The sequence below is a fragment of the Chrysochloris asiatica genome, unplaced genomic scaffold, assembly GCF_000296735.1.
Source record: "Chrysochloris asiatica unplaced genomic scaffold, ChrAsi1.0 scaffold00198, whole genome shotgun sequence".
In the NCBI taxonomy this organism is placed as follows: domain Eukaryota; kingdom Metazoa; phylum Chordata; class Mammalia; order Afrosoricida; family Chrysochloridae; genus Chrysochloris; species Chrysochloris asiatica.
This window is the reverse complement of record NW_006408716.1, coordinates 4,402,411-4,410,480: the sequence shown is the minus strand read 5'-3', so window position 1 is coordinate 4,410,480 and position 8,070 is coordinate 4,402,411. Positions and strand designations below refer to the sequence as shown.

The window sequence follows — 8,070 nt, the reverse complement described above, 5'->3', positions numbered from 1 at the left end:
TGTTTCATTCTGCTGAGCATAAGGTCGCTATGAGTCGGTACCGACTCGATGGCATGTAACAACAACAACAACAAAGTGGAGGGTCAGAGAAAAAGAGGAAGACCCACAAAGAGATGGATTAGTACAGTGGCAGCATCGGTGGATGCAAACGTAACAATGATTGTGAGTTTGGCCCAGGATCAGGCAGTGTTTTGTTCTGTTGTGCATAGCGTTGCTATGAGTCGGTACCAACTCGATGGCACCTAACAATAACAACTCTGCTCCTCACCATGTTCTTCACTATTGACTCTTACAGCAGGAGAATGGGACAGGTCAGTATTTTCAGAAATCCTCCTGTATGCCATTTTCTATTTATGTACCTTTGGGCTATCTCCATCATCTCAGACCTCCTGCCCGGGTAATAATGAGCGGCCTCACTGGGTACATAGCAGGGTACATGTCAGTATGTTGTCCTCATGTGGACAGAAGAAAGGCCTCTTTTCAGATGCCTCTTTTTGTCTGCATTGCCTCGCTGTCTCTTTTGTCCACCTTCATACTGTTCACTGTGACCTGAAGTTAGGACTCAAATTAACTTAGCACCCTGTGGATCCTTTGGGAAAGTAACCGCTAGAGTAATTATGGGAGAGTTTGGCTGCAATCTCTTACCCTCCCCCTCAACCTGTTCTGATTTGCTTGTTCGGAGTTGGTCTTAGATGAAAGTGCATTATCTTAGATTCTTTGAGTAGCCACTTTCCTTCCTGCCATTTGAGATGAGTTTTTGTGAGCAGCTTCTGAGGTTCTGATGGATGGCCTGACTTACCTTTTCACATCATTTGATGACATCTTTAACAGTGTTCTCATACACCAGTGGGAGGTGGACCTCTTAGCTCTAGTTGAAGCTCTGCTTCTCCTGACCTTGTTGTGGTTCTTAGGGTACTTGATACTTGAATTAACTTCTCTGATTCTGTCCCTGGACTGCAAGGCTCACAATCACACACTCATATTGTCACACACATTGGCTCTGTAAGTTCACAATTAGAGTAGTCCTCCCAGGACCGTTGGTTCTCTGGAGAACCGAGATGTGATAGAAAGTTTGTCTGTTCTCAGCATCCTGTGTTTTGCTCATCAAATAAGGCTGAATCTTAAAATTCCCTTTATGGTCATCTGCTATTAGATACACACATACATAGTGCTTAATTTATTGTACAAAACATAATAGGAGATTTATTTACAGAAACCAACAAAAGTGGCACCATATGGCACCACCCAAAGTTGGCAGTAAGTGCAAATTTTTCATTCTTAATGAATACAAGTTTTTAAACATAATAATTTTAAAGGATTGGTTGGCTGGTTGGTTGGTTATGCGCCGTGGAGCCGGTTCCGACTCATAGCGACCCTGTACAGGGTTTCCGAGGCTGTAAATCTTTACGGGAGCAGAAAGCCTCATCTTTCTCCCACGGAACAGCTGGTGGTTTCAAACTGCTGACCTTGAGGTTTGCAGCCCAATTTGTAACCACTACACTAACAGAGCTCCTTAATTTAAAAGGATACCACATTATAAATAGTCTATTGCAAAGAGTCCGCACAATATTGATTACATTTACTTAGTACTTAATGTGCCAGGCAAGAACCTAAGCGTGTTACTTATATCGAAGGATTTGATTTTTACAAGAATTCTATGAGCTATTGACTATTTTGCACCCAGTCAGTATAAGGCCCAGAGGTGTTAAGCAAGTTGCCTATGCTCACACAGCCTGCATACACTGAAGCTGGGATTATAATTATACAATTAGGGCTTCAGAACCTAGGCTGGCCTACAGCCCAGAACTGCTACACTCACTTATTTTGTTTCTTAATCAATTCTCTTTGGAACCCTCATCCATGGCTATAAAGTGGCCTCTTCTCTGTGGCAAACAGTTTGATGGTTCCTCAAAACATTAAACATAGAACTAGCATTTGGCCCAGGAATCCCAGTCCCAGGTCTATACCCAGAAGAAGTGAAAGTGGAAATGAAAACAGAAACCTATACACCCATGTTCATTGCAGCACTTTCCCCACCAACCCAAATATCCATCAACAGGTGAATGGATAGACAAAATGGGATACATACAACGGAATATTAGTCGTAAGGAGAAATGAACTCCTGAGGCATGCTACAACATGGATGAAACTTCAGGACATTATTCTGAGGGAAATAAGGCAATTCCCAAAGAACAAATACTGTATGATCTCATTGTGGCCACTGCAGGATAATATGCTGGACCACAAGTCGGTTTGGGCCACAAGGCGGAAGTTCAAGTCTGCCAGTGGATCCTCAGAAAACCTATACAGGGTCGCTATGACTCAGAGTCGACGTGATGGCACTTAATAACAACAATGTGTGGTGTTGTTGCTAATTGCTGTTGAGTTGGTTTCGACCCATAGAAACCCTGTATAGGGTTTCTGAGGAGAGACTGGTGAGCTTGACCCACTGACCTTGCGAATCAATCCTATATTGAGGTCAAGTGCTTATCCTACAGCACCACATCAGGACTCCAAGGTATGTATGGAAACAAAACTAATCCATAGGAGGGAAGGACAAAAAAAGGGATATTTCTGCTCAGGAGGCACTGAGTGGTAGAATCATTTGAAAAGGGTAGCTAGAACAGTGACACAGTGCAGTGACCATAGGCATGCTCCCACTGTAATTTAAAGCCTTGTTAACCCTGTACTGGACTCCTGGTGTGGCACTGTAGAATCAGCACTGGACTGCAAACCACGAGATCAGCAGTTCAAATCCACCAGCAGCTCCTCAGAAGGCCTATACTGGGTCACTGTGAGTCGGAACCGACTCAAGGTCATTTAACAACAGAATAGTTACACAACTTGAAGGATGCAACTGGATTATACATGTAGAAGCTTTAACACACATTATTCCATCATCTAATACTATTGTTTACCTGATTTTCACTTGTTGACTGTTTCGATTGCTTCCAATTTCTTACTAGTTTAGATTGTGTTGCTCTGAAAATCTTTGTACAAATACCTTTTAAGAAACAGAATAATTCCTTAGGATATATCCCTAGAGATAGAATTGCTGCAAATTCACATTTTAAAAGCATCCAATTCTCCTTACCAAATTACCATCCCAGAAATATCATCCCAGCCCGCACAACTACCAGCAGACTGTAAAATTGTCCTTTTCTCCACAGATGGCCTGAGTTTTAGTGTTGAATCATGTGATTTGCTACAGTGTTTGATAAAGGTATCACTGTCGTCAGGGTTCAGGCTGCCTGTGGCAAAGGATTACATTTATTAGTTACTTTAAGAAGGATCAGCACAAGGTTGGTCCCTGTGAGATGGAGGGCAGACTTGCCTCCACCCACTCTCCTTCTTTACCAAGTCTAACCCCAGCGTGGTTCCTCCCACAGCACTATTTCTCATCTGGGTTTGATGATTCATTGCAATGACCACACAGAACTCAGACACCATATTTACAGTTAGGGAGTTTCTTATGGAAATTAACAGGTTACAATACTGGGTCCGAAATGTTCAGGGCACAGTTCTTCAATCAGGACAGCAGCATCTCTGCCAGGCCTGCAGGCTGGCCTCTCTGGTCCTTGCTCCCTTGCCCTGACATCTGCCCTGCTCTGGCACCTGAAGGCACTTGGACTCTAGCTCCATGGGTCAGCAAACCTAGCTCTCCCAATGAAGTGCCTAGAGGCACCCCACTCTGTAAGCAAGTCTCCTGCCCAAAGCCACTCAGTTTTCTATGCTCCATGTACTGCGAAGCTCACCACTCTGCCTTGTGCTCTGGCTCTTGGTTCTGCAGTGTGTCTTCAGCCTCTCCTCTGGTATCACAGCTGCTTGTCCCTGGGTCAAGGAGGTTTGATGTGCCAGGATCTCAAGGAAAGGACATGCTCCACTCCTTGACATCATACCTCTTGCTTCTGAGATGCTCATTTTATACCCACATTAGAGCACCAAGTTTTTACAGTCACAGTTAACCCTGTAAACGATCATTTACAACTGAATCATGGCATTTTCTCCCATCTTCTCGTACCCAGCCACATGAGAAAAAAAAGGCTATTTGGTGGGAATTTACAAAGAGGAGTCCTGGTGTGGCGCTGCAGAATAAGCACTGGACTGCTAACCTCAAAGTCAGCAGTTCAAACCCACCAGCTGCTCCTTGAAAACCCTATACAAGGTTGCTATGAGTTGGAACCAACTTGATGGCGCCTAACAACAACAACAACAACAACATGGCTATAAGAGTCATTAAACAATTCAGTACAGCACAGGTCACCCCTGGCTCTTCTGGTCATTGTCCCTTTCATACATGATAGATTAAATTTCCCCTGACAATTTTAACTGTAATTACATTTGTGGAAACTTATAAGCCAGTCACTTCATGTCTTTATCTCCGCACGTTTTAGATAATCCAATTTCCAAATTGATCATCCTTGTCAACCTAGTACTCTGGAGAGAAGCATATTCCTTGATATGAAGAATTTTCTGTTTCTGTTGGAACTATAAGCGTTTGCATCCATAAGCAAAGTCCAGTCTAATGTAAGCCATCAAGCTCACAGTATCAAACACCTATCTCTTTGTCAGGTTGGGTTCTGGTCAATTCTGCCCTAATCATCCTAGTTAGGTCACCTGAGTACCAGCTGCAAGGAATCCACACACACACACCCCTCCCTGCATTTCAGGCCAGCTGACCCCTTTGTTCTTTCAGCCCTAGTGCCCATGGACTGGATCACTGCCTACAGGCTCTGGAGTCCACGCAACTTCATAACTTCAGACCTGTCAGCCTTTTGTCTCTTCTCTCAACTTGTCTCTTTATTGCTGCTCTCTACCCCACTGCCACTCATCAAGTGGACCTTGGTGGTTGCCACTGAGCATACCATGCTATCTGCTTGCTGGCTCTCTTTCGCTAGAAAGGGGTTCTCGCTGATGGGAACTGTCTTTTCCTGCCTCAAGCAGCCACTGATAAAATGCTTGATCGAAATACAAAATGCCAGTCATTTTTCTTACTCTAAGTATTGCCTTCAAATGTAAATCTCCTGTTCTCTTACTAGTTCTGGGTGGGACTTAATCTCCAATATTCTATATTCAAAGTACTGGCTTATAATAAAGTGTATTCTGTCTGGACAATTTCTAACTCCCTTTTTAGTATATTCAATCAAGTATAAGTGGAATGCAGACTTACAAGTTCTCTATAGTCATTCCTATCACATATGTGATAGAGCCTTGGGTGTCCAGCTGTCAGGGTGGATAAAGGAGACCTTGTCCCCTACTACTCATCTCGTCTAACCAACCAGGCTTTTGCCCCAAGTGAATGCAATATCAGTATTATAGCTTACATTCCTTTAAACTATTACAGATGACAGTAATCAGAGTAAGCTTCTAAGAATCAAATGTTTCACTTTCCATACTTCTTTATTCTGTCTCTTACATAACCCCATGCTGCTAAGAGTCAGGAGCCATTGCAGCAAACCCTGCTTCTGATACCAGCTGTAAGAAAATGACACCATCCATTTCTCTCACAGGCCTCTTTCATTCTCATCATCTGGGTTTAATAATTCACTGCAATTACCACACGAAATCTTTACTCACTCTTTGGGAGGTTGCTGGGGATGCTAACAGGTTACATACAGTTCAGGGTCAAGAAATGTTCAGAGCACAGTTCTTCCAGACAGAACAGCCTCTCCTCTGCTGTGTCCACAGGTTGGTCCCTCTCTGGCCCTCGGCCCCTGTCACTTCTCTGGTATCAGTTTTCTGTCCTTGGGTGGAGGAGGTTCAATGCACAGTGAGTTCAGGGTCCAAAGGATGCACTCCACTTCCCTCTTCTCCTTTGATGGGAGTGAGATTCTCTTCCTTCTTGTTGGAGGATTCGTTTTCTCCCCATGCTAGAGTTCCAAGTTTTTAGAATCAACTGAATTAGGTCATCCTATCAGCATCTCCCACCTTTCCTTACTTAGATCATCAGGAAGAAGGTGTTTAATAGGAGTTTACAAAGACTATAGGTAGAAGAGACATTAAATAAATCACTACACTGCAGTGGCTATGTTGTTGTTAGGTACTGTAAAATCAGCTCTGACTCATTGCAATCCTGTATAGAGTTTCCGAGGAGCAGCTAGGGGATTTGAACCACCAACTTTGTGGTTGGCAGTCAAGTAAAATTGGGGTGTTTGAAAAAGCCAAATTGAGCATTGTTGGGTGCAGGGTGGAAGCAAGGGAGGGAGGCATGGAGGTAACAATGTGAACAGGGAATGTACAGGCTAATGCCTGACTTTCTACAGGAGTTCTAACAACTCATCTAGAGGTCAGGCAGCTCCTGTGTTCTACTGTTCCCAGTCTTCTAGTAATTCAACAAACTACCACTGTTTGCACGATTGGGGAAACCGAGGCTTTGCCATTCACATATCTGATATCACTAGCAGTGTCCCCTGAGATATAGCCCAAGGGTAAGAACACAGAGCATCTCCCCCCACCACAAGTCCAGGCAGGGAAGAGGGGCGAGCACAGGATTCACGGCACCCAGACGTATCTTCACCATTTTCTCTTTGTATGTGATAGGGATAAGTCCCTGTGTGTTTCCGAGCCTCTGTTTCTTCTTATGTCAAAGGAAATAAATGCTGGACACATCCTTCAGAATTATGCATACAATTATTTTTAATTAGGTTTCTAAAAACCCTGGCACCCAGCAAGTTTCAGGTACAAACACCTGATGTCCTTCCACACGATTGTATTAATATGTGATGTCCATAGAACAGATCTCCTTTTGAGGTTGTGGGGGGACACACTGTGGTTGTGTTCAGAGCAGTTAAGATGCAGAAGAGCATAATGAGGTTCCTGGCCTCAGAGACAGATGCCTCTGAAAACTTGGGCTCCATGGAGTTCCACTGGGACAGTGAAAGGAGATTCAATCTCATTTTATTGCCAGTGCAGAGCAATGTAGAGTGAGCCATGCAGGCTCCCTGCTCACTCATGCTGCCTAGTAACAGAGGCACGTCCTGCGCCCTCCAGTCGAGGCAGGCTGCTCTTGGACAGGCGGCAACAGCTCCAGGCCCGATCCTTTTAGGTATGAGGCATTCCAACCTTCTGGGAGAGTAGAGAGGTGATGGAGAGAAAGGCTGGGCTAGGTGCACTTGTGCTAAGGTTCTGTCTGGGAGGAAGTCAGGGGTGCTCCTTCTACCTTCTATTATCCTGGCATCCTGAGGACAGATGTTCAGATGCCCTTGACTTTCTCCACTGCCAAAAGCATTGTTTTCTTTCTTAACAGCCTTTCACGTTTGTAGCACTGTAGGACAAGCACTAGACAGTAAGGTTGGTTTGAACTGCAAGGTCAGTGGTTCAAGCCCTTCAGCTGCTCCTCAGAAACCCTATACAGGGTCGCTATGAGTCAGAACCAATTCAAGAGCACTGTAACATGTCTAGACCAACTGCTACTTGGGATGTGAGGTAGAAAAGAAACCACTAGAATGCAGGCTACAATTTAGATACAAACCAGGGATGTAATGGACACCTCCCTAAGTGCTTATTACTTCAATAGAGATGTTGGCCAGCTCGGCCAGGCTGTTGGCCTTTGTGTCTGTTGATGGACAAAGACCCCAGTGCAAGCAGGATAGAGGTGTATGGGGATGCACATTAGATTTTGTGGCCATGACATGTGCTATATAGCATGGGATGTGTAGCCAAATCAAAGAAATACTGTAATAAAAATTTCCTTAAAACTACCACTAGTCCTACCCTGTTACATGACGATCCAGCTCACCTTTTGCATATATTGCATTTCACATGTATGAAGAACAATAACTGTGCATCCATCATATCGTTTTCTGCTGCATACATGGTTGTTGTTAAGTGCCATCGAGTCGGTTCCAACTCATAGCGACCCTGTATAGGGTTTCTGAGGAACAGCTGGTTTCCGAGACTGTAAATCTTAATGGGAGCAGAAAGCCTCATCTTTCCACCATGTAGCCCTGGTAGATTTGAACTGCTGACTTTGCAGTTACCCAGTATGCTACCAGAGCTCGTATCGATTTGTCTATCTATTTATCTATCATCTATAATCTATCATTTATCTACCAATATAGGACCCCTAGT

At 44.1% G+C, this 8,070-nt stretch overlaps 1 protein-coding gene across 1 annotated transcript in view; it reads left to right on the top strand.

The window, feature by feature from the left end:
* The window catches only part of GRID1 (glutamate receptor, ionotropic, delta 1), a 1,105,771-nt gene that overhangs the window by 1,043,274 nt on the left and 54,427 nt on the right, over positions 1-8,070 (top strand). The window lies entirely within an intron of this gene.